Source organism: Oncorhynchus clarkii, chromosome 13, assembly GCF_045791955.1.
Source record: "Oncorhynchus clarkii lewisi isolate Uvic-CL-2024 chromosome 13, UVic_Ocla_1.0, whole genome shotgun sequence".
In the NCBI taxonomy this organism is placed as follows: Eukaryota; Metazoa; Chordata; class Actinopteri; order Salmoniformes; family Salmonidae; genus Oncorhynchus; species Oncorhynchus clarkii.
Window position 1 is genome coordinate 51,288,458 of NC_092159.1, and position 26,464 is coordinate 51,314,921.

A 26,464-nucleotide genomic window follows, 5' to 3' on the forward strand; every position below is an offset into this window, starting at 1 on the left:
AATCAAATGGTTTATCTGTCTCTCTGTGACTGCCGATAAATACAGAGTTGTCAATGTCTTTGCAATTAATTCCAAGCTTCGTTTAAAAATATTATTCAAATGAAAACCAAGATCTGCATTGAAATATAAACAGTAAGCTATAGGCCTTTTTCAATCAAAGAAATACATTTCATGTTCAATCAATTGTTCTATTTTGCTAATTTCTCTAATTTGACTCAATATATTTCATGGTGTGTAGCCTAACATGTGCAATGATGTGCCAAATCGGGGACTTAGTGCATTTTATTGGGTAAGCAATACGTATAAGACGCCTCAATATTTGCAGCCTTAGGTGGTAACTTCTGTCTAAGTTCTGATCCGTCGTCAGTATTGTGAAATCATTCTAATGTTAAGGCAAGATTTTTAATGGAGAAAGCTAATCCGAGAGCAGCACTGCCTTTTCTTTCCAGCCTAACAGTATCGACACATGCTCCTACAATGCACTTAGCGACCATTCTCTCTGCGTGGTATTTTGGGAAAGGCGTATTACATCTTTGGCCGTTATTGGAAAGATACATTGTTGAAACACTCGTAAGTGTAAATTCCATCGGTATCGGGAAACCGGGCACAGCTCATTCCATCTGCCATTTAGATGTATTTAAATGTGCTGCCTTGCTGTGCTGGTGGCGGTTTAGCTTAGTGAGCGTCTGGCTGGCTGGGTGTGGAGAGTGTGGGCTGGAGGCCTGCCTGGTCTGGGGGCTTGAGGCCTACTTCTCCCTGGCCGAGTAGCCTTGCCGCTGACCCCGAGAAGCTATCTGAATATCAATGACAATGCAGTGATTTAGAAGCGGCCATGGCCCCAAAGTCAGATCTAATCGTGCTGGTATTTACTGCCATTTGAGCTTGGAAAGCAGCAGTTGACCATCTTGCTGTTGTGATGCGAGTCCAATTGAATTCAAAGGTAATTTCCATGTGGCTGTTTGGTATTTGGGGAATGAATCACCCATCTAGGGGTAGTATCTCTGAGGGTTGGGTGAGACAGGGTTTAAGAGCTGTGCAAATTCAAGGTCAAAGGTGAAATGATTCAAAGAGATGCCCAGACAGGGATGGAGGGAGAAAGATAAATGAGACTTTACAGAGGGAGATACTAAACTATCCTAAATTGGGAGTGAGAGCGGGTTTAATGCAGGTGGAGTGAGGAGTGTTATGTTTATGTGTTATGAGTGTTATGGCGATAAAAATATGAACAAATCTAGATAAGATGGAACGAGAAAAGGAGTTATATAGTAGGTGAGTCAGAGGTATAGAGAGAGCGAGTGAGATGGGGGGGGGGGGGTGATGTTGGGGTGGAAGAGGATTGTGGTAGTGAAATCGATAGTTCATACCATTCTGAAATTGAGTTTTTTTTGTTGTCAGAGAAACAGGTATGGAGGGTATAATATGAAATGGCTCTGGCTGAGGACCGTTACTCGAGCAGCAGTATCGATTCCTGGGCCGTGTTCCAATTATAGTTGGGTGTTTTTTTTCCGAGGCCCTCGTTCCGCAGCCCTTAAAAAGCTGGGGACAAGGCCGGACAAAGGTTTTGGGTGCCGACTGACTTTGTCTTAACGCTTCCCCAAAGCGGCCCACTTTTTCAGTCATCAAAGAAGTTAGCTGGGAAATATTGTGTGCTGTCTCACTGGGTCTCTGAGGACATCACTAGAGAATGGAGATTTCCCCCATGGCCGTCCCTCTTAAGAGATTCACTGGCATTACAGCATAAAGAGAAAATAATCTTGTTTGTGTGTAGGTTTGTCAGTGTGTGTCTGTGGCTAAGTGGATTTGAGTTTCTCTGTTGTGGGAGTGGGTTTGCATAACCTATGTGCAGGAAACATACATTTTTGTACACTTGTGTGATTGAGTGTGTGTATTTGTGGGGGCAGGTTGGAAAAACAACACCAGGTTGCAGATTGCTCTGTGGCTTCCTCCACGCTGCACTTAGTTCATTGTGTGTGGAGCCAGACATGAGCAGAGAAATTGCAGCTGTTTGTTGCCTTTGTTCCTGGAGGATTTCCAAGGTAAAATGGCATGTAATTCCCAGCCTGATGTCCTTGCCTTTGTGTCTGCTTTTAGAGAGCCTTATCTGGGTTTGGAAGGGGGCTGCTGGATCGTGGAATAATGTAGGACAACTTTCTGGTACTCTTGAGGTTCAGTAAAGAGTTATTGTGTTGTCTGTCTCTACTAGTGGACTCTCCTCTTTCTCTAGCGTCTGTCCAGTCTGTATTTTATTCCTTCTCTCTCCCTCCCATCTCTCCAAATAATGTCAGGCTCATGCAATATGTTGTTTCCCCACTTGTGTGTTAATGAAGTGGATGAATATTCATGAGGCAGAGCTGACATCGCTGTGGAGATCTTGTCAAGGGAATATGGAGTGGCAGGGCTAGACATTAACTTTTTGCTTGTCATGCCACTAACACCATTTGCACTTCATTGTATGATCAAGGACCCATGCATTACCATATTTTTTTACCATAGAGAATCAGACCAAAATGTATGCTACACTCTTTGCGTAGTCGAGCCCGTCTCAAAATACAACACTGCCCCTGGAGGATGGTTAGCCACCCTTGGTAGCCTATAAAATAGTGCAACGTTACAATTACAACAAAATACTTTTCCCTACAGGGCTCGACATTAAGGGAGTCCCGTTGTCCCTGTGATGATGATAAATGTTTTAAAACGGACTGTTTTAAATTCATCCAAACACTGCACATAAAATTTAAAAAATTCCGCTGATGCAACAGATCAGACCGTTTAGCTTAAAATGTTGATAGTTTTATTTATTTATATTATCAGCTCAACAATGCGCACATACATGGCTGTAGGCTATGCACGAATGTTCCCGAATGCAATTAGCAGGAAATTTTTTTTCTCAAAAGTGCACCGCATGCACCAGTGGTTTCATGTAAAATTTAAGGGGAGATCTAAAGATGCATTAACTAGCATGGCTTACTAATATGACTAGGATTATGCTGTTGGACAATAAAATAACGTTGCTTCGAAAACCAGTAGAACATGAGAATCATGCTGTTTTCAATAGCGTATTAAGTGTTAATAAAATAATTCCCTCAACATTTCTATGGTTGTATTTTGGCTATGCTAGGCTACTTTGAAACAAGGTACATGCTTCATAAAATGACATTAAATGTCCAAGTTTTAAACCATTATGTTTATGGTTAAATAGTTTAAAATGCGAACCGCCACCTGCTCAGATTTAAGGTGGGTGATGTGTGGTGCGCCACAAGCACTGTCCTTCACTCTCCAGTCTTGTGACCATTTGATCTGAAGGAACCGTGCCTCCAGTATGTCGACAGAATCAAGCCTTTAGATGCTCATGTTAATTATCCTTCATTATATTTGTCATTAAAGTTTGGCCACATTTTTTTAGCACCTCATGTCAGCATCGGTTTGAACATAAGGCTGTAGCCAATATGCATATCACCTACATTTTGACATGTAAGATTTGTTTTATTTCTGTACATTAATAAAACTATGGGTGTGAACATTTAAATAATGTTGGGATCCTTAACGTTAAGAAAAAGCCCTAACCGAACCCCCACCCCACATATTAAAGTCATAATGCAGTTATCCCACTCCCCCCCCCTTTGTTATAGCCTAACTAGACTATGGCTATAAAGGCCGACAGAATGTAGTGTAATTTAAATAAACTCAGAGAGGAAGAGGTGAATTTGAGGCTACTTTGGTGGAAGACAATTAAGACATTGCGAGATGCAGATTACCAAGACGTGTACGGTTCTGCCTTCCCCTCTCTCTCCCTCATGCTGGCCTGCCTGCTCTTTCTCTTCGCTAATGACCCAAGTGTGTGTGTTCAGTCTTTGGTCTGTTGCATGTAGAATATCCTCGCTTAGGCTATTCATGGCACTGGTGTTGCCGGTATACAGTATCTTCGGGCCAGTCTTGCACGGGGTAGGCTTCTCTTAGTTGCTTAGTGGGTAGGGGTGTTTCTGTCTCATATGAAATTACAGTAGGCTACTGGTGTAGCCTGTATTGATTACCCTTTTCAGATATAATGATGTGTCCTCTTGAAAGCGCCTCGGTTACGACATGCTTGTTTGTCTGTTAGGGTAGGCTTCACTACATCTTTTTAAACGCGGACAAGAAACCTTCTCTGGAGACATGAACGCCATTTTACTCTGTAAATGAATGCCGAAGCGGGGACTACCTTCCATCACTAGGCGACCAGAACTTTCAATCCTAGCATGCCTGCTGCCTGTGCTCTGACTAAAAAAAGTACTTTAAAGTACGTAAGTCGCGATGACTAACAAAGACATTTAGAAAGAAAGCACTTCTAGCTCCCCTAGCATAAAAAACTGCATGAATGACACAGCAGCACATCAATCAGCAACGTTTGTTGTCAGGGAAACAATTGAACGTTCTATGCTGGAGCAGAATTTTAGTGTCTGAAAAGGTACATACCCTGCTGATGCGACACTTTTAAAAAAATTGTCAAAGTGATCAATTATGGACATGTCACTGTACTGTGTTCTGTGTGTGTAAAGGGTCGCGGTAGATATAACTTCATTGCCCGGCCCTAGCGGTCATACATCTGTAATAGGACCATTTTAATTTGCATTATGAATAAATGTGGATAGTTTTCTTATTTTTTCTTATCTGTTTAACTTCTCTGGGATATGGGGGACGGTAGCGTCCCACTTCGCCAACAGCCAGTGAAATTGCAGGGCGCCAAATTCAAAACAACAAACAAACAAACTCCCTCAACCATACAAGTATTATACACCATTTTAAAGGTAATTAAGATAAATTATGTTAGGTCAGCGCCTAGCCACAGAAAAACATACAGCCATTTTCCAAAGAAGGAGAGGTGTCACAAAAGACAGGAATAGTGTTAAAATTAATCACTAACCTTTGATCTTCACCGTACGGCACTCCCAGGACTCCATGTTTGACAATAAATGTGTGTTTTGTTCGGTAAGGTTTATCTTTATGTCCAAAAACCTAATTTGAAATTGGTGCGTTACGTTCAGAAATGCATTGTCTCAAACTAGAGGTCGACTGATTAATCGGAATGGCCGATTAATTAGGGCCGATTTCAAGTTGTCATAACAATCGGAAATGGGTATTTCTGGAAACCAAATTTTTGTGTTTTTTATTTTTTTTACACCTTTTATTTAACTAGGCAAGTCAGTTAACCTCTAGCGTCGCGCAAACCCGTATCCGGGAGCGTAATCATAGCCTCAAGCTCATTACCATAACGCAACGTTAACTATTCATGAAAATCGCAAATGAAATGAAAGAAATATATTGACTCACAAGCTTAGCCTTTTGTTAACAACACTCATCTCAGATTTTCAAAATATGCTTTTCAACCATAGCCACACAAGCATTTGTGTAAGAGTATTGATGGCTAGCATAGCATTAAGCCTAGCATTCAGCAGGCAACATTTTCACAAACAAGAAAAGCATTCAAAAAAAATAATTTACCTTTGAAGAACTTTGAATGTTTTCAATGAGGAGACTCAGTTAGATAGCAAATGTTCATTTTTTTCCAAAAATATTATTTGTGTAGGAGAAATCGCTCCGTTTTGTTCATCACATTTGGCTAAGAAAAACCCCCCAAAATTCAGTCATTACAACGCCAAACTTTTTTCCAAATTAACTCCATAATATTGACAAACATGGCAAACGTTGTCTAGAATCAATCCTCAAGGTGTTTTCACATATCTATTCAATGATAAATAATTTGTGGCAGTTGGGTTTCTCCTCGGAAGCAAACAGAAAAATATTTCATCTTGGTTTCGCCTGTAGCATCAGTTCTGTGGCACTCACAGACAATATCTTTGCAGATTTGGAAACGTCAGTGTTTTCTTTCCAAAGCTGTCAATTATATGCATAGTCGAGCATCTTTTCGTGACAAAATATCGCGCTTAAAACGGGAACGTTTTTTTATCAAAAAATTAAAAAAGCGCCCCCTATATCAAAGAAGTTAAGAACAAATTCTTATTTACAATGACGTCCTAGGAACGGTCGGTTAACTGCCTCGTTCAGGGGCAGAATGACAGATTTTTACCCTGTCAGCCTCGGGGACAGTTTGGGCCGCCTGGCTCGTTGCGAACTAATTTGCCAGAATTTTACGTAATTATGACAACATTGAAGGTTGTACAATTTAACAGGAATATTTAGACTTTTGGATGCCACCCGTTAGATAAAATACGTAACGGTTCCTTATTTCACTGAAATAATAAACGTCTTGTTTTCCAGATGATCGTTTCCTGATTCGACCATATTAATGACCTAAGGCTGGTATTTCTGTGTTATTATGTTATAATTAAGTCTATGATTTGATAGAGCAGTCTGACTGAGCGATGGTAGGCATCAGCAGGCTCGTAAGCATTCATTCAAACAGCACTTTCGTGCGTTTTGCCAGCAGCTCTTCGTTGTGCTTCAAGCATTGCGCTGTTTAGGACTTCAAGTCTATCAACTCTCGAGATTAGGCTGGTGTAAGCGATGTGAAATGGCTAGCTAGTTAGCGGAGTGCGCGCTAATAGCATTTGAAACGTCACTCGCTCTGAGACTTGGAGTGGTTGTTCCCCTTGCTCTGCATGGGTAACGATGCTTCGAGGATGGCTGTTGTCGATGTGTTCCTGGTTACAGCCCAGGTAGGGGTGAGGAGAGGGACGGAAGCTATACTGTTACACTGGCAATACTAAAGTGCCTATAAGAACATCTAATAGTCAAAGGTTAATGAAATACAAATGGTATAGAGGGAAATAGTCCTATAATTCCTATAATAACTACAACCTAAAACCTCTTACCTGGGAATATTGAAGACTCATGTTAAAAGGAACCACCAGCTTTCATATGTTCTCATGTTCTGAGCAAGGAACTTAAACGTTAGCTTTCTTACATGGCACATATGACATCCATAAGTCTAAATATTCCTGTTAAATTGTACAACCTTCAATGTTGTCACTTTTACTTTCTTCTCCAACACTTTGTTTTTGCATTATTTAAACCAAATTGAACATGTTTCATTATTTATTTGAGGCTAAATTGATTTTATTGATCTATTATATTAAGTTAAAATAAGTGTTCATTCAGTATTGTTGTAATTGTCATTATTACACTTAAAAAAATAATAAATAAATACAATTGGCCGCTTAATCGTTATCGGCTTTTTGGTCCTCCAATAATCGTTATCGGCGTTGAAAAATCATAATCGGTCGACCTCTTATCTCAAACAAACATCCGGTGAAAGTGCAGAGAGCCACATCAATTTACAGAAATACTCATCATAAACATTGATCTAAGATACAAGTGTTATACATACGATTATAGATAAACTTCTCCTTAATGCAACCGCTGTGTCAGATTAAAAAAAAACTTCATGGTAAAAGCACACCATGCAATTATGTTAGGTCAGCGCCTAGCCACAAAAAAAACCACAGCCATTTTTCAACCAAGGAGAGGTGTCACAACTCAGAAATAGCATAATAAATATTCACTTAACTTTGATCTTCATTGGAATGCACTCCCAGGAATCCCAGTTCCACAAATGTTTGTTTTGTTTGATAAAGTCTATAATTTATGTCCAAATACCTCCTCCTTGTTAGCGTGTTTAGTTCACAAATCCAAATTCACAAGGCGCAGGCACTTAGGCCAGATGAAAAGTCAAAACAGTTCCATTACAGTTCGTAGAAACATGTCAAACGATGTATATAATCAATCTTTAGGATGTTTTTATCATAAATCTTCATTGATATTCCAACAGGACAATTCCTTTGCCTTTAGAAATTTAAAGGGAACGCAGCTCGCGCTCACGGCCGCGCTCGTGACTTAGCTCATGGCATTCTGCCAGACCCCTGGTTCAAACAGCTCTTATTCGCTCCCCCTTCATAGTAGAAGCCTGAAACAAGGTTCTAAAGACTGTTGACATCTAGTGGAAGCCTTAGGAAGTGCAATATGACCCCATAGACACTGTATATTGGATAGGCAATGACTTGAAAAACTACAAACCTCAGATTTCCCACTTCCTGGTTGGATGTTTTCTCAGGTTTTTGCCTGCCATATGAGTTCTGTTATACTCAGACATCATTCAAACAGTTTTAGAAACTTCAGAGTGTTTTCTATCCAAATGTACTAATTATATGCATATTCTAGCTGTTTACTCTGGGCACCTTATTCATCCAAGCTACTCAATACTGCCCCCCAGTCCCAAAGAAGTTAAACAGAACCCCCCCCAAACATGGCAGTTTAAACGTTAAGAAAAAATGTCCATTTGGCACATCCCTAGATATAACATTACTCTAATGTTGGCCTCTGATCCAATTCTGATTAGAGTAATTGTTTGATATTGTGATTTTTGTATGAGGCATTTTTACTTCAACTTAAATCTACTTAAATCTATATTCTTCAGCCCATTTCAGAAATAAAAGCTCAATGTATATGATGTATGCTGTGCTTCTCTCACACATTGCCAATGTATCTCATCTTCTTTCATTGTTTCTGCTTTGTATTGCTTTTCAGTGTACAAATACTCAACCTCTTTTTGCTTGGCAGCCTTTCATCTGAATTCTCGCTCTCTCATTATTTTTCCCTCTTCCTTTCTCTCTCTCCTCCATTGCTCCATACCTCTGTCTCCATGGCAGGGGATGTCAGACCCCTGCAGTCCACCGCTAAAGCATCTCATGCGATCTGTAAAATCTTTGATCTCACGGCATCCATGCACTGAGCCACAACAGCAAAGTGTGTGGATGTTGCGGCACAAGAAAGAAACGTGTGCATGTGACATTGTGTGTGTGCTCAAAAACCTTTCATTTGGCAGTGTGAGGGTGTCAGCATTTGTGGGAGAAACTCTTAATAAGAGGGAAGAGCTTGTCCTCTCTCTGCTTGTCCTTCTCTCTGCTTGTTCTCTCTCTGCTTGTTCCTGTTGGGCTTTTTCCTAGTGTGTCCTTTCCTTTCTTCTCTGTCGTTCGATAGAGCAGTAGTTGAATCAGTTGATATTTAACCCTGTCAGCTCCAGACAGTTTGACAGATCTCCAGTCTCATTCTCCCAGACATGCTCCCTATGGTCAGGAAAGGGTGGAGGCTGGTCAATTCATCAACACTCTATTACAGGACCCCTCCATCTTCATAAATCCACTCACCAGCTATAGGCTATACACAACCCACTGCTATAGGCTTTATACAACCCACTGTCACTTTACCTGTCTCATCACTCACTAAAACTGCTGCTGGGAGAGCAAGAGCATATGTTGTTGATGATATTGAAAATGGGGTTACAATCCCCACTAACTTTGGGGGTAGCACCCTGACTTTGGGGGCAGCAGCCGAACTTAAGCAGCTAATTACAGTGTAATTGATCCAAGCTTCTTGGGGGCAGCTATGGAGGCAGACAGCCCTTTGAATATGCCCCACTGTCATCTCCTTGGACACCTCAGGGTCCTGATGACAGGGAAGGACACTCATCTTGTCTGTCTCTCTGTCCCTCGCTCCTCTGACGGTGTGTGTGGGCTGTGTCCTGCCCCCCCCCCCCCTGCCCGTCCGTCCGTTCGCTCTCCTCGCCCCTTGACTGATCAAAGCCCCTTTGAGGGTCCTGAGTGGTTCTGAGCTAATAGCCGATAGTGATCTGATGTGTGTGTCTTCTCAGTGATTAGACACCCAATGACAGGCTGAGCCAGCCCTGCCTACTGTTTTTATCCTTTAAATGGGCAATCTGCAGTTGCGGCATCCATTTTCTTTAAACGTATGAATGGTAAGTACCCATTTGATTCTTGAAGAATATAACTTGGAAATGCCTCATGAGCTTAGTTCTACTGTCGTACCCAATCAGAACCCAAAATGTAAGCTTGTTTTACTCCACTGTTTGTAAACTAAGTGTAAACAAATACTATATAGCCTCAAAACATAGTTCAAGCTTACATTTTGTCAGTCCTTGCATTCATAGCTCTGCCTATGAATTTCATAGAGGTTACATTTCTCCAGCCCCATCCCTCAACTGCAGATTGCTCCTTTTAATGTTGCACCTTCCCCAGCAGCCGACTCAATTATCAGTGATTTAAGTTAGTGTCAGTCTTTAGCGCTGAGCCATACCTCTCCTCCCCGCCGTGTGGCACAGAGGCCCCGAACAGAGCTACTGATCCCAAGTCAGCACTGTGGAGGGACGTACAGTATGTAGACAGCTCTAAGTATAACCCCTGTCCTCAACCCCCTTCCCCAGACAACAAGGTGACAGCGTACTGAAAGTTGGCAACACCCCCAAAGCCTTAACCTCAGCGAGGAGGAAGAGGAGTTGCATTATATTATAGGATAACTGTGTAAAGCTATCCTGGTGCTTAGGTTCTTATCCAAGCTGAGATGACCCTGCTTTCAGAAGGAGAAACAAGGACAGGACCTTACATTGCAGAATAATATTAGTGATTCTTATTATTCCAGTTAGATTTTGAACTTGCAGGGGGTTACCGAAGATAGCATGGAGATGTATAAGATCTGAGCCCTTGTCGATCAGTCCTCACCCCCCCCCCCCCCCACCAGCTTCTCTCTAGAGTAGAGGACTGGCCTTGGTGGTGGCACAGGCGTGTGTGTGGATTATTGTGAGGCGTCTCGTAAAAAAAAAAACTCTTGGCTGCAAGGTCACGTCGCTTCTCTGCCTCATCCCCCTAATCCTGGCCTGTAAATAAATATCTAACACACCCCACACTAACACCGTAATACCTCCCCTTAGCTACACACACACCCCTAACCCTCTCTGTTCTGCCCTGAAGTCTCCGGAAGGCACACTTTGCATGTCTTTGCCTGTAGCGTTTTGACAAGTGAATAAACATCAGCTGCTTCATTGCCCACCTGCCTCCCAGCCTATACCTAACGCATAATGCTCCCCTCTCTTCCACCTCTATCTTATCTGCCCCTCACTTGCCCTCTACTCTCCCTCTAACTCTACCGTATCTCACAGGCTGTAAGTGGAAGTCAACCCTTGTAGGCTGGTTATGGATCCCCACAATCACTGGGCTATTACCTCTACCATGTCATTACACATAGACTAAAGACAAGAAGTGGGTCTTATCTATCTATAGAAAACCTAGCTAAATGCTCTCTCCTTAGGCTCTGAGTCCTCTCAGGGGACAGACAGGTAGGGCGTTCTCAGTTTGGATTTAAATGTATACACCTCTGAATTAGGATGCAAATACCGTTTGCAGATTTGATGGGCATAGCTCTCTCCTGGTTTGGGGCTCCAACCACGATCTCCCTCCCTGTGCCTCCCTCCCTGTGTTGTCCAGTGAGCAGCAGCAGTGATCAGTAAGGAGAGCTGGTAATCTGCCGTAGCCTTAGCGCTCTCTGAGCGAAGATTGATGGCCCTCCTGGAAAGGCTGCTATTGTGAATGGGCAGAGAAAAAGAGGGGAGGGTGGAAATGGATTTAGAATGGGAAATTTGAAGGAGAGGGATAGAGGGAGGTGGTGTGAGAGGTAGTGTGATAGTGGGAAAAGTAGATAGAGATGGTGCTTGAGAGGTTAGGAGATGAATGGGGGACGAGTTGGAGTTGAGGAAATTATGTGGTTATGTGTTTATCTGAATGTGTTTTTGTGTAAACATGACCAGAGATTAGGCTTGGACTCATCAGTCCTCACTCATTATTATCTGACTGCCACACACGCAGTACTCGCGCACACACAATTGTCTCTTGGTTTAATCCATTTGAATTCAATACATTTTTGACAGCATCCCTTTTGATTTAAGCAAAACTTTCCATTGATGTTTGCTCATGGAAGAAAGGGCCAGAAAGTGACTTTTTGGACCTGATTGCCAAAACATTCAGGAGATAGGTGCTCAAAGTTAATCCACTGTGCATACCATACCATGAGACTAGAGGTCGACCGATTAACCGGAATGGCCGATTTAATTAGGGCAGATAATAATAATTATTATTATTATATATATTTTTTTAACCTTTATTTAACTGGGCAAGTCAGTTAAGAACACATTCTTATTTTCAATGACTGCCTAGGAACGGTGGGTTAACTGCCTCGTTCAGGGGCAGAACGATAGATTTTCACCGTGTCAGCTCGGGGGATCCAATCTTGCAACCTTACAGTTAACTAGTCCAACACAATAACGACCTGCCTCTCTCTCGTTGCACTCCACAAGGAGTGGCTGTTACGTGAATGCAGTAAGCCAAAGTAAGTTGCTAGCTAGCATTAAACTTATCTTATAAAAAACAATCAATCATAATCACTAGTTAACTACACATGGTTGATGATATTACTAGATATTATCTAGCGTGTCCTGCGTTGCATATAATCTGACTGAGAATACAAGCATACATGTATCTAAGTATCTGACTGAGCGGTGGTAGGCAGAAGCAGGCGCGTAAACATGGATTCAAACAGCACTTTAGTGCATTTTGCCAGTAGCTCTTCGTTGTGTGTCAAGCATTGCGCTGTTTATGACTTCAAGCCTATCAACTCCCGAGATGAGGCTGGTGTAACCGAAGTGAAATGGCTAGCTAGTTAGCGCGCACTAATAACGTTTCAAACTTCACTCGCTCTGAGCCTTGGGGTGGTTGTTTCCCTTGCTCTGCATGGGTAACGCTGCTTTGATGTGGTGGCTGTTGTCGTTGTGTTGCTGGTTCGAGCCCAGGGAGGTGCGAGGAGAGGGACGGAAGCTATACTGTTACACTGGCAATACTAAAGTGCCTATAAGAACATCTAATAGTCAAAGGTTAATGAAATACAAATGGTATAAACAGAAATAGTCCTATAATAACTACAACCTAAAACTTCTTACCTGGGAATATTGAAGACACATGTTAAAAAAGGAACCACCAGCTTTCATATGTTCCCATGTTCTGAGCAAGGAACTTAAACGTTAGCTTTCTTACATATTGCACTTTTACTTTCTTCTCCAACACTTTGTTTTTGCATTATTTAAACCAAATTGAACATGTTTCATTATTTATTTGAGGCTAAATTGATTTTATTGATGTATTATATTAAGTTAAAATAAGTGTTCATTCAGTATTGTTGTAATTGTCATTATTATTGGTCCTCCAATAATCGGTATCGGCATTTAAAAGTCATAATCGGTCGACCTCTAGTGTCTAGGTCTGTGAGCACATACTGATCATTCTATGTTTTCCATTCTAGTCATTTAGCAGAAGCTCTTATCCAGAGCGACTTACAATTAGTGCATTCATCTTAACATAGTTAGGTGAGACAATACATCACAATTGTATCGAGTACATTTCCCTCAACACATTTCTTCCAGATGTTTTTGAAAGATGGGCAGGGACTCCGCTGCCCTGACTTTAGGGGGAAGCTTGTTCCACCAAGTTGCAGGAGTTTGATGGCAGAAGCTGGTAGCCCAGCCAAAAGAGTTGCAGTAGTCTAGACGTGCCTGGATTAGGACCTGCGCCGCTTCCTGTGTGTGGAAAAATTTTACTCTGAAGAGAGTGAACCTGCAGGAGCGAGTCACTGCTTTGATGTTTGCAGAGAATGACAGTGTTGTCCAGGGTCACGTCAAGGTTATTTGCGCTCTGGGAGGGGGGCACCTTGGAGTGATGTGATGGAGAGGTCTTGGAGTGGGCAGGCCTTCAATGGGAGGAAGAGCAGCTCTGTTTTGTTGAGTTTGAGGTGGTGGGCCGACATCCAAGCTGAGCTATGCCAGGCAAGCAGAGATGCGTATCTCCACCTGGCTGTCAGAAGGGGGGTGAAGGAGAAAAAGTAGTGTCATCTGCATAGCAATGATAGGAAGACCATGAAGAGCAGAATGACTTGGTGTAAAGAGGAGCGGGAATAGAACTGAGCCCTGGGGGACACCAGTAGTGAGAGTAAGTGGTGCAGACACCGAGTCAGCTTTAACAGAGTGGAGAGCAGTCTCGGATGAGTGACACGACTTGAAGCCTAACTGGTTAGGCTCAACAAGATCTTTCTGAGAGTTACAGCACGCTCAAGTGTTTTGGAAAGAAAAGGGATACCGGTCTGTAGTTGTTGACATCAGAGGGATGAAGAGTCGGTTTCTTAAGGAGAGGCAAACTTCAAGTCAGAGGGGACGCAGCCAGTGGTCAGGGATGAGTTGAGGAATGGGAGAAGGTCTGTAGAGATGGTCTGGAGGAGGTGATGTGGACAGGTTATTGGGTAGCCAGCCTTCATTAGTCGCAGGATTTCATCTAGAGAAGGAGGGGAGTAAGAGGTCAAATAGTTATGTGGGAGTTATGTGTCCCCCGCAACATGACCTGCCGCGCTGCTCTGCTTCGCTGCTTCTTAACACACTGCTCACTTAACCCGGAAGCTAGCTGCACCAATGTGCGCCAATGTGTTGGAGGAAAGACCGTCCAACTGGGGTCAGCTTGCAGGCGCACGGTCGGCCACAAGGAGTCGCTAGAGCATGATGAACCAAGGAAATCCCCCGGCCAAACCCTCCCCTAACCCGAACGACGCTGGGCCAATTATGCGCCACCCCATGGGGCTCCCGGGCCATGGCCGGCTGTGACACAACCCGGAATCTAACTGGCCTTAGACCACTGTGTCACTCGGGAGGCCATATCGTATTGTTTTGACAATATCGCAATGTTATTTTCGCGCGAATTCAAAACTCCAGTATTTTTCCTTAATATATTATTGTTCTCCAACTTATGTTTTAAATAGATTGATTAAAATGCATTTTCTCATGGCTCTCTGTTGTGCCTCTGCAGCAGACCATATGGTGAGCAATATGCTTGAAACATCGAGTTGCAATACAAACAGAATCGTGAGAATCGCAACACGTATTGTATTGGCACCTAAGTATTGTGATAATATCATATTGTGAGATGCCTGGCAATTCCCAGCCCTAGTATTAAGTAGCCACCGGATTGGCTGATGGTACACCCCCTGGACAGGATGCTAGTCTATCGTATTAGGCATATTACTCCTTTATGGCCCTGTGTGTGTGTGTGAATAACCTAGATCCTCCACTGTGTGTGCAGCAGCAGCACAGGGTTGAATGGCCCAGTTGTGCTCATAATTATGACAGTTATTCACTCTTAGTGGCTCTTTTTGAACATAGTCAAGCGCTTGATGTGACCCCCTGGCCAGCTGCCGCTCTCTAAATATTCCTCTTTCTAGTCTTAGGGGGTTTCAGCAGCGGTGAACCTGTGAGGAACAGTCCTTTTTTCTTTATTTTTCCCCGTATCATGGCTGACGTCTTTTAATGTCTATCCCCATCTCTCCCCGTCCCTTTCCACCCTCTGCTTAATTTGTCTTCAATCCTTTCTAGTTTTGTTTTTATCCTCTCCTTGTCTAGTCTGCTGCCCCCCTTCTCTCTTTTTCATCAGCCTGTAGTACATCGACCCATCTTTCATCCTGCCTCTCATCTCCCATTCTTCCTCTCACTTTGCTTTTTCTGCTATCCATTTGTTTTCTTCTTACACTTTTGTTTCCCCCCCGCTACTCTCCTGTCTCTCTCAGCTCCATCCTCCTCCCCTCCCCTCCCTCCCTCTCCCTCATTCCCCTCCTCACCATCCAATCCCTGCTCTCTGAAGCTGAGGAGATGTAGGTTTGCTCTGCCATGGAGTCTTGACAGGATGGATGGCAGCGGGTGTCTGTGTTGTCATCTCATCTCCCCTCCAACCTGACTAAACGATCAGGCTCACTGGTAGACAGACAGGCCGGGGCAGGGAGTGCAGAGGCAAGGAGGGTGGCAGTGCGCGGCCCCAGCGTTTACCCAACCTGATTACAGGATCACACACTGCAGGTCAACCCTAATTTCCTGGAGTCCCAACTCATTACCACACCGCTGACCGACGCCTATCAGTCAGGGAGGGAGGGAGGGAGGGAGGGAGGGAGGGAGGGAGGGAGGGGAAGAGAAGGAGGAAGGTGGGAGACGGATGCATAGAGAATGAGTACAGGTCAGAGAAAGGAGAAGAGGGGGTGAAGGAGGGATGGCCAGAAGAGATTGAGATGAGAGAAAGCACAGAGTAAATGATCATAGGTCATAGACAGGGCGAGGAGGATAGGTGTTGCAGTGAGTCAAGGGGATTTTAGTCTCCGATTCAGACAGTAGAGGTAGTAGATCTAAGTAGCTGTTCTGCTGTTATGTAGGTCTGAAGGCTGGTTTAGCCAGATGACTTTCACTGTACAGACCAACCAGGATGGCTCTGCCCACCACAGGACCAAGGAGATACACCCTCTTCACCTCACACAGTTGACTCATTATTTTGTACACAGTCTGACACAATCACAGCATATTGTCAGACCTAAGTTTCTCTTAATCCCCATTTTGCCTGTTAAAATGGTGTTTGAACCAGGAGGCATTAGTGATTTTGGAGCCCAAAAATATCGACTGGACTCATGCTTCTGTTGTCAGGTTTTGAATACACATCTGCTTGTCCAGTCAATAAGAACACTCACATATTCATTGCAGGTGAGCTATTGATCAAGCCTCTGTCCCCCTGAGACACACACCTCTGAGAGTAGCACTGCCTCTCACATTCTGTGCTTGCATTTTGCCCCTATATTTTGCATCTGATTGACATTTCTGACTGGCTTGTGTAAACCTTGGGGTGTTAAGATGATTCCATTCATTCCTTCAGTCCACCTCTCTTCTCTCTGAGTTTCTGACCCAGGGGCTATGGCAGGGTCTGGATTAAAGAGAGGGGGGAAGAGTGTTCTTTATTCAGAGCATGTCACAGAGAGACATTGTTAGTCAGAATGGTATTGCACTTGGCTTCGCGTTGTGATTCAGGTTGGATTGGCTTTCTTCATGGTCTCAAGTTGGGCCTATTTGTTTTAGATTACTGCTCTGAAACAGTAATTTGTCTTACAGACCAGAAGAGCTTGAAGTGTCTCACATTCCTTGGCTATTGTCTTAGTACATGTCTGTAAGTTATATAATTAAGCCTAATATGAGGACATATCTTAAAGGGACCATACAACCTGATGAAGTTTATATCTTGTTCAGTTATGTGGGAGTCTCTGCAGGAACTAGAAGTGCTAGTGTTTATTACTAGACATTAGGGATGCACCGATATGACATTGTTGGCCGATACTGATATCCGATATTTTCATTGTCAAAAAAAAACTAGACTGATAACACATTTTGGGGAATATTCAGAGGTGGCAACTTTTCATGGGAATTGATATGAATACCATTTTAAATGTAGATGTTTGTTGCATTGGATATATTTACCATATCATATGGAGACGGAAACATAAACCTTTTACCTTATCATAAGTAGACATAATTGCAAATGATTAAATCCTTACAAAAGAAATAAAAAAAACTATTTAGTTACAAATTGAACTTTAATGTAATGAGTTGACTCTTCAGATGGGATGATTTCACTGAACAACAAAAGGGAATATTGAATGATCCCCAATGATCCATCACTTCTTCCAAAAACATATTCAACATAGGTTGAATATAGTCTAGAAAAATGATAGTCTAGAAACTTAAGCTTTAGATGTCTTCCCCTCAGGTGTCCATGTCTTCTCCCTAGACCTCCTCAATGTCCACCTCTTGAACATCAGACTCTGAGGCCTCATCTTCACTGTCACTTTCCAACCTTGTTGAGGATGGCTCGTTGTCCGGTTCAAAAAGCCTCAAATTTGCCCAGATGGCCACCAATTTTTCAACCCTTGTATTGGTCAGCCTGTTGCGTGCTTTGGTATGTGTTCCCAAACAAGGTCCAGTTGCACTCTGAGGCGGCTGATGTTGGTGGGATTTGGAGGATGATGGAGGCAACAGTTGATCTGAGGCTCTTATCCCTAAGTCCCTTCCACCAGGTGGCTGATGAGATATGTTGGCACGACTGCCATGTTGTGTCTCCATCCATTGATCTCTGCACCAGACAGGATGCTCTTGCCAGCATACTTGGGGTCCAATATGTACGGGCTTCAGGCAGAAGTCTTCACGCTTTTTGATTTATTTCAGAACTACAGTTTCCTCTGCTTGGAGCAACAGTGAAGTGGGAAGGGCAGTACGGATTTCTTCTCTTACATCTGCAAGCAGAGTCTGAACATCAGACAGGATGGCATTGTCTCCCTAAATCTGTGCAATGGCTACTGCTATAGGTTTCAGGAGTTTCAGGCTGCTTACCACTCTCTCCCAAAATACATCATCCAGGAGGATCCTCTTGAGGGGGCTGGCCATTTCGGCAGACTGTGATATGGCCATTTCTTGGAGAGACTCCTTCCCCTCCAGGAGACAAACATGATGACAACACCACCCCAACTGGTGTTGCTGGGCGGCTTCAATGTGGTGCTCTTATTCTTCTCACTTTGCTTGGTGAGGTTGATTGCTGCTATAACTTCATGACCCTTCACATACCTAACCATTTCCTTGGCTCTCTTGTAGATTGTTTTCAGTACCATGATGTCCTTGAAGAGCAGATTCAATTCATGAGCAGCACAGCCAATGGGTGTGATGTGAGGGTAGGACTCCTCCACTTTAGACCAAGCTGCCTTCATGTTTGCAGCATTGTCTGTCACCAGAGCAAATACCTTCTGTGGTTCAAGGTCATTGATGACTGCCTTCAGCTCATCTGCAATGTTGAGACCAGTGTGTCTGTTGTCCCTTATGTCTGTGCTCTTGTAGAATACTGGTTGAGGGGTTGAGATGATGTAGTTAATTATTCCTTGCCCACGAACATTCAACCACATATCGTAGATGATTGCAATGCAGTCTGCTTTCTCTATGATTTGCTTGACCTTCACTTGAACTCTGTTGAACTATGCATCCAGCAAATGAGTAGATAAAGCATGTCTGGTTGGAGGGGTGTATGCTGGGTGAAGAATATTCAGAATCTCTTCCAATACACATTGCCTGTGAGCATCAGAGGTTAACCAGATGCATACATAGCTCGAGCAAGACATTCATCACCATTTCTCTGACTATGTTCCTCCATTGAGTAAAAAAAACTTCTGATTCCAGGAAGACCGTGAGCTGTTGCTATCAATAAGGTGTCTGATTAGGGTCGCAAAGGGTCGAACTTTCCAGTAAATTTCCAGAATTTCTCCCAGAAATTTTACATGGGAAGTTAAGCTTTGGAATTTGGGGAATTTTGCTTAAATTCATCAAAAAAGTTAGCTTATAACAGTGAACCTTTTTTTTGTGGGATTTTGATTAAACTATCCCCAGTTCAGTGGAATTGGAACCCTCTGCAAGCACAGTTCATTCTTCCATCACATGTACAGCTGATTCTCAAGATCTTGCACACTAATGAGATGCTATTGAGCCCACACTACTACACTGTCTGAGCCAAGGACTACATGATTTCTGGTAAGTTTTGATTACAGTACTGGGTGGGGTGAATATATTTTATATGACATGTTTTTTTTTGTTAACTAGTAAATAGTAGCCTACAGCAAAGTGTTTAAATAATTTCTAACTTGTTAACAATTTCTGCTAGTTAGTATTTGCTACCATGTGGATTTTTGCTTGCTGGAGCCGGCTAACTGAGGAGTGTTAATGCACCTGTTTCCATCCTCTAGGACCTTTCTGAGAGTATCTAACTGCTTAACTATTTATCTGTACATGGAATTGTATTTTTTTTCTCTCCCTTTTTTCTAATCTTTACAAGAAAATGCCACGGGCACTATTTGATGTGTAGGGACATTTCACTGCAGCTAATGTAGAAGGAAAAGCTGTGTACATTTGCAAATAATGTGAAGAATGCAACAAAGATGCATAATCATCTGGCCAAGTGCATAAAGTTCCCTCAGCGCTCACAACAAGCAACCTCTGACAAAAGTCCCTCTATTTCTATTCGAGGTGAAAATGATGAATCAGACCTTATCGATAGCAACAGCTCACGATCCTCCTGGAATCAGATGTTTTTTTGACTCAATGGAGGAACGTAGTCAGAGAAATGGTGATGAATGTCTTGCTCGAGCTGTGTATGCAACTGGTTCACCTCTGATCCTCACAGGCAATTTCTGAATGTTCTTTGCCCAGCATACACCCATCCAACCAGACATGCTTTATCTACTCATTTTCTGGATGCATAGTTCAACAGAGTTCAAGGGAAGGTCAAGCAAATGAGAGAGAAAGCAGACTGTTTTGCAATCATCTCTGATGGGTGGTCGAATGTTCGTGGGCAAGGAATAATAAACTGAAAATATTTTTGGGAGATGTGATGGCTCATTGGGGATCAACCAGGATTTCATCATACATGTCAAGCAGTTAAGTTTCTGATCTGTCTGTCCGATGCCTCTCTTCCTCGGTGCACACTGACACTGTGTCCGTTTCCATCTTGCCCAGCTGTGTATGTAACATTTCACGTAACCCTGTTCCCTGTCTGCATCGAAGTAGCGGTCCTTGTACCTAGCATCAAGATTGATGGTGACACAGTAGAGGCTCAGAGAATGCCACTGAATTGCTTGTTCACAGCCTCAAGTACTTTTGTAAGTTTTAACCCCCCAGTCTGTCGGCAGTTTTGTTGAGCAGGCGTTTCAATGCCATGACAGAGGGTATCACGTCTGCTGCAGACGCTATTGATTAGCTTATTTCTCCAGTTAGTTGTTTGAATAGCGCTAGGAGTGTGTTCATGTTTCAAACATGTTCTCAAATGCCATTGAAATGGCAGCAGCGGTATGAGAACCAGCACATTCTTGAGCATGCAATACGGCCTTCCTCAGTACGAAATCCTCGTCGACCCACTGTGTTGTCAAACTCAGCATGCTCACGGGGCTGACATCGCTGGTCCAAATGTCAGTCGTGAAGCTAATAGCAGTGAGCTCATAGATGTACGTCTCAACAATACTGTGTAACTCCGGTAGGGCAACATCTGAAAAATAGTGTGTACCGGGGCTTGACCAGTCGGGGAAAGCCAACATCCACAACAGAGAAGGGTTGATTGTCAAGGGCAATGAATTCCTTTATCTTGGCCTTAATGGATTTTGCCTTTGAGTTGTCTCGCTGACATTTTCTTACTCTTTCAATTGACTGCTGAACTTGTTTGGTTGTTGGAAGAGTGCGCTTCGTATTTTTCTGCTTTTGTTCTGTGTAGCGCTGTATTTTTCGTGACGTCATTACGTCATCTACCTACGTTATATAGGTATGCACGTCAGCTTTAACATCGGTTTTGCATATTGGCGTAAGACATCGGGCCGATGTTGGCATTTGTTTCTAATATTGTCCCTTTCCGATATGCTCACCGATTTATTGTGCATCCCTACTAGACATAATGAAGTGTTTTAATAATTCTGGTAATTAATAATTTTGAGGTTTTACCTCAAATCAGACACCTCACTAAATGAATCCTGCTCCTCCATGGGGGAGACAGGGCCACCTCAGCCATGTCGACAGAGGGCGAGGGAAGGAGACAGACAGACTTCTCCTACACCAGAGACTCGAACTGTTCAGCCAGGGAGAGAGAGAGGCCAGACAGACAGCACTGTTATTGGAGTCTCACTGAGATCGTCTTCTGATTGAACTACTGGGGCCCTACTTTGTACTGTCTGGCTGGACTTTCCTTGCTAAACTTACACATTCACAAAAGTATTATTAAGTAGAGCTACCTGAGTCCTTTCAGATTGGACGTCGACTGATTAATTGGAATGGCCGTCTAATTTGGGCCGATTTCAAGTTTTCATAACAATCGGAAATCGTTAATTTTTTTCTTTTTTCTTTTACACTTTTCTTTAATCTTTATTTAACTCGGCAAGTCAGTTAAGAACACGTTCTTATTTTCAATGACAGCCTAGGAACGGTGAGTTAACTGCGTTGTTCAGGGGCTGAACGACAGATTTTTACCTTGTCAGCTCAGGGATTCAATCTTGCAACCTTACGGTTAACTAGTCCAACGCTCTAACCACCTGCCTCACGAGGACCCCGCCTGTTACGTGAATGCAGTAAGAAGCCAAGGTAAGTTGCTAGCTAACATTAAACTTATCTTATAAAAAACAATCAATCATAATCACTAGTTATAACTACACATGGTTGATGATATTACTAGTTTATCTAGCGTGTCTTGCGTTGCATATAATCGATGCGGTGCGCATTCGCGAAAAAGGACTGTCGTTGCTCCAACGTGTACCTAACCATAAACATCAATGCCTTTCTTAAAAATCAATACACAGAAGTATATATTTTAAATCTGCATATTTAGCTAAAAGAAATCCAGGTTAGCAGGCAATATTAACCAGGTGAAATTGTGTCACTTGCGTTCATTGCACGCAGAGTCAGGGTATATGCAACAGTTTGGGCCGCCTGGCTCATTGCGAACGAATTTGCCAGAATGTTACGTAATTATGACATAACATTGAAGGTTGTACAATGTAACAGGGATATTTAGACTAATGGATGCCACCCATTAGATAAAATATGGAATGGTTCCGTATTTCACTGAAAGAATAAACATTTTGTTTTCGAGATGATAGTTTCCGGATTCGACCATATTAATGACCTAAGGCTCATATTATTGTGTGTTATCCTGCTATAATTAAGTCTATGATTTGATAGAGCAGTCTGACTGAGCGATGGTAGGCACCAGCAGGCTCATAAGCATTCATTCAAACAGCACTTTCGTGCGTTTTGCCAGCAGCTCTGCTGTTTATGCATTCAAGCCCATCAACTCCCGAGATTAGACTGGTGTAACGATGTGATGTTAAATGGCTAGCTACTTAGCGGGGTGCGCGCTAATAGTGTTTCAAACGTCACTCGCTCTGAGACTCGTTGCAATCTCTTGTTTGTGTTCTCCTTCTCTGCAGCCAGACAGGAGGCCCAGGCAAACAGAGGGACACAGCCAGAGACGCAGACAGACAGACTTACAGATAGAGGACTGCTCCCAGACTGACAGACAGAGGGCCCAGCTGGCCCAGCCATGGCATCAGCCAGCAGCACAGATGTTTGAGGGACTTTGATCTGGGTGAGTACCAACTGGGTTGGAGATAAGGGGTGAGGGGGGGGTGTACCAACATAGGGAAGATGGGTGATTTTGGGTGGGGCAGTGACTGGTGGCTGGTTTGAAGAGACTGAGTGAAATGTTGAGAGAGAAAAAAATGACTTGTTGTGGGAGAATTTTTTTTGACAGATGAAGGTTACTTTTAGATGGGAGAAGGTGTGAGATTTAGGGTTTGAATAAATGAATGACGCAAAGAAATGAAAGAGGACAAAGATAGACAAACGAGAGGAAAGAGGACAAAGATAGACAAACGAGAGGAAAGAGGACAAAGATAGACAAACGAGAGGAAAGAGTACAAAGATAGACAAACGAGAGGAAAGAGGACAAAGATAGACAAACGAGAGGAAAGAGGACAAAGATAGACAAACGAGAGGAAAGAGGACAAAGATAGACAAACGAGAGGAAAGAGGACAAAGATAGACAAACGAGAGGAAAGAGGGTGGATGCAAAGACAGCACAATTAGATGTAGGTGGCAGCATTGAATCATTCACTATATGATTCAGATGTCTGTCTTCAAAAAGCTAAAGTAACACTTAATTTCTAATAAAGGACTTTCAGGTGTGAAAAGGGGAATAATTATCAGTGTTGGTGTGAGAGATGAGGGAGGGGAGGATATTGTAACTGTAAATGACCTGTGACAGAACTGTAAACTGGAGAGAACGGAGGATTTTTATGAAATAAAGTGTTTGTAGAGGTTCAAGTCAACTTAACAAATCGTGAAATATGATCTGAAACAACCGTCTAGATGGAACAAAAGGTGAACAGAATCCGTTATGTAGAAATTGACCATCGCCCACACAGTGTTTCTCAGATTAAATTACAAGTATGTATGTTAAAATAGTTCTGTGTCTGTTATTGTTTGTGAAGGCCCTCGTGCATGCTGTTGTGTGTATGAGTGATGTGCGGGGCAGTGATCAGAGACCATTCTCTCTTTATGGAGACAGAGTAATTAGTTCAGGGCTTTAGAGGACCTGTCACTGGGTTTCTCTCATCCCCCAGCCCCCTTCCACCTCACCTCATCCGCTCCTCGGTCAGTGGCTCCATCCCCTGTCCCCCTCCCTCACGGCTGCTCCAGGTAATTGACGCTACTTAATTGACGCTACAATTCTCCCGGATCCGGGATGGGTAGTTCCAAGAGGTTTTAATTAAAATTGTCAGCAACTACACTAATTAGCATAGCGCAACGGTCAAATAATCTTACTAGAAAATATTCATATTCATGAAATCACAAGTGAAATATAGTGAAACACAGCTTAGCCTTTTGTTAATCACCCTGTCGTCTCAGATTTTGAAATGATGCTTTACAGCGATAGCAAGACAAGCGTTTGTGTAAGTTTATCGATAGCCTAGCATAGCATTATGTACACTTAGCATCAGGAATCTTGGTCACGAAAATCAGAAAAGCAATCAAATTAACCATTTACCTTTGATCTTCGGATGTTTTCACTGACGAGACTCACGGTTAGACAGCAAATGTTCCTTTTGTTCCATAAAGATGATTTTTTACACGCAAATACCTCCGTTTGTTTGTCACGTTATGTTCAGAAATCCACCGGAAATAGCGGTCACGACAACGCCGAATTATATCCATAATATCGACAGAAACATGGCAAACATTTTTTATAATCAATCCTCAAGGTGTTTTTCAAATATCTATTTGATAATATATCAACCTGAACAATTGGCTTTTCAGTAGGACTGGGAGGAAAAATGGCTAACTCTCTCTTTTACATAAGAATCACTGAGAGCCATCAGCTGGCCACTTACGCAATGTGGTCGTTTACGCTCATTCTTCAACATAAAGGCGTGAAACTACTGTAGACACCTTAGAGAAGACGTAGAAAAAGGAATCTGGTTGATATCCCTTTAAATGGAGGATTGGCATGAAACGGAACAGAAGGGTTTCAAAATAAGAGGCACTTCCTGATTGAATTTTCCTCAGGGTTTCGCCTGCAATATCAGTTCTGTTATACTCACAGACAATATTTTACCATTTTTTTTTTTTACTTTAGAGTGTTTTCTATCCTAAGCTGTCAATTATATGCATATTCTAGCATCTGGTCCTGAGAAATAGGCCATTTACTTTGGGCATGTTATTTTTCCAAAAATGAAAATAGTGCCCCCTAGTTTCAAGAGGTTTAAAGGTCTTTTCACAGTAATTATTTTGGGACGTATTACCGCCCAGCGGCCAACTTTCAACTGATCAACTGTGCTCTACATTCACTGACTGGCATCGCCTGTCGCTTGGCAACCTGGAAAGGTGTTTGATTCCTCTCCCTTTATTTCACTCTCTCTTTCTTTCACTCTCTCAATCACTCTCTTCTCTTTCACCTGGTTTCTGTCTCACATTTGGCCTCCTGGTTCTAATTCCTGTTGCTGCGGCAACCCTGCAGCTGTTCTGCCGGTGGCTCCCCCAGTCTCAAACGGGCTGCTTGTCTGGAGTTGCTTAATGATTAGGTTTTATTTCTATTTCTCCTCCCGAAGGGCCACAATCCAACTGTGATCAGCTCCTCTACCACCCTGTCTATCCCTCTTTCCTCACTTCTGCCTATTTTCCCAGCCACACCTTCCCTTAAGCATCTACAGGTACTTACTCTGTGATGTGCTGTTTACGTTTACCGGTTTGTGAATTGTTTCCTTTGAGTGGGAACTTTCTCACTCCATCACTCTCTCCGCGTCATTGTCTGGTGTTGTCACCATGAGTCTGCGGGAACTGAATCAGTCTCGGTGGTGAGTTTGACTGGCCGGGTGGAGATTGGAATGTGCCAGACTCTAATGACCATTAGAGTGTGTTAATCTGTGAGAGGTGTGGCTGGGGGAAAGTTAACTCCGGCACAGACTGACAGGATGGACTGGAAGATTAAAGGGTCTGGCTGCTGAGAGTGATGGCTGGAGTATTATGTTGAGGATAAGCTGCAGTGAGGAGAATGGGTAATGTTAAACTAAACTGGTGTGCTCTGAGAAGCAGTGAGGACTTTTAAAATGTCACCCGGCACTGTGCGTGCGTGCGCTACTGTGCACACCTAACACCTGAGCAGCCTTATCTGCCTGGCATTTCCAACCTCAGAGAATACTGCTGCAGCCGGCGCTATCTGATGACTCACCAAAAGGCCTCCCTGAGAGAACATATTGAGGCAGCGAGCACAGGTACACTTAACCTTAACTTGAATTAGGAAAGGTCAGACGGGGAGGGTGAGGTACGAGGTGGGGACAGCCACTTACAACACTGTTATTGTTTGGATCTTATCTTAATAGACTCTGGCTGGGTGGATGTGATGCCTGTTGCCTGCCAGGCAGCTTTGCACAGCGCTCTGTGGCCAGATAATACACTGATCCTGGATCAGACTGGATGTTAGGTCGACAACATGCATCACTGAGATGGCGAAGTGGTCTGGAATCAGGTTGCAAAAGTTGCAAAGCTTTACAATTCTGTATATTTGTCTCTGTCCCAGTCCTGAGTCAAGACTGGGTTGGGTCTGAGTACTGACTAGACGCGGTGGCATTTAGAGGCCAGCCACCACACACACACAACAAGGTGTCTGGTGTCTAGATGTACTCAACACTCAGCGTAATCTCAACACTTCATCACAAC

At 43.1% G+C, this 26,464-nt stretch overlaps 1 protein-coding gene across 2 annotated transcripts in view; it reads left to right on the plus strand.

The window, feature by feature from the left end:
• LOC139365042 (speckle-type POZ protein) overlaps positions 1-26,464 on the plus strand; it is a 108,044-nt gene that overhangs the window by 2,907 nt on the left and 78,673 nt on the right. The window contains exons 1-2 of one of the 2 annotated variants that reach the window (XM_071102376.1): positions 20,001-21,832; positions 22,678-22,835. The gene's annotated coding sequence lies outside the window, so the exon portion shown is untranslated. Of the gene's footprint in view, positions 1-20,000; positions 21,833-22,677; positions 22,836-26,464 lie in introns of those variants that run through there. The other variant, XM_071102375.1, reaches the window with a different exon arrangement.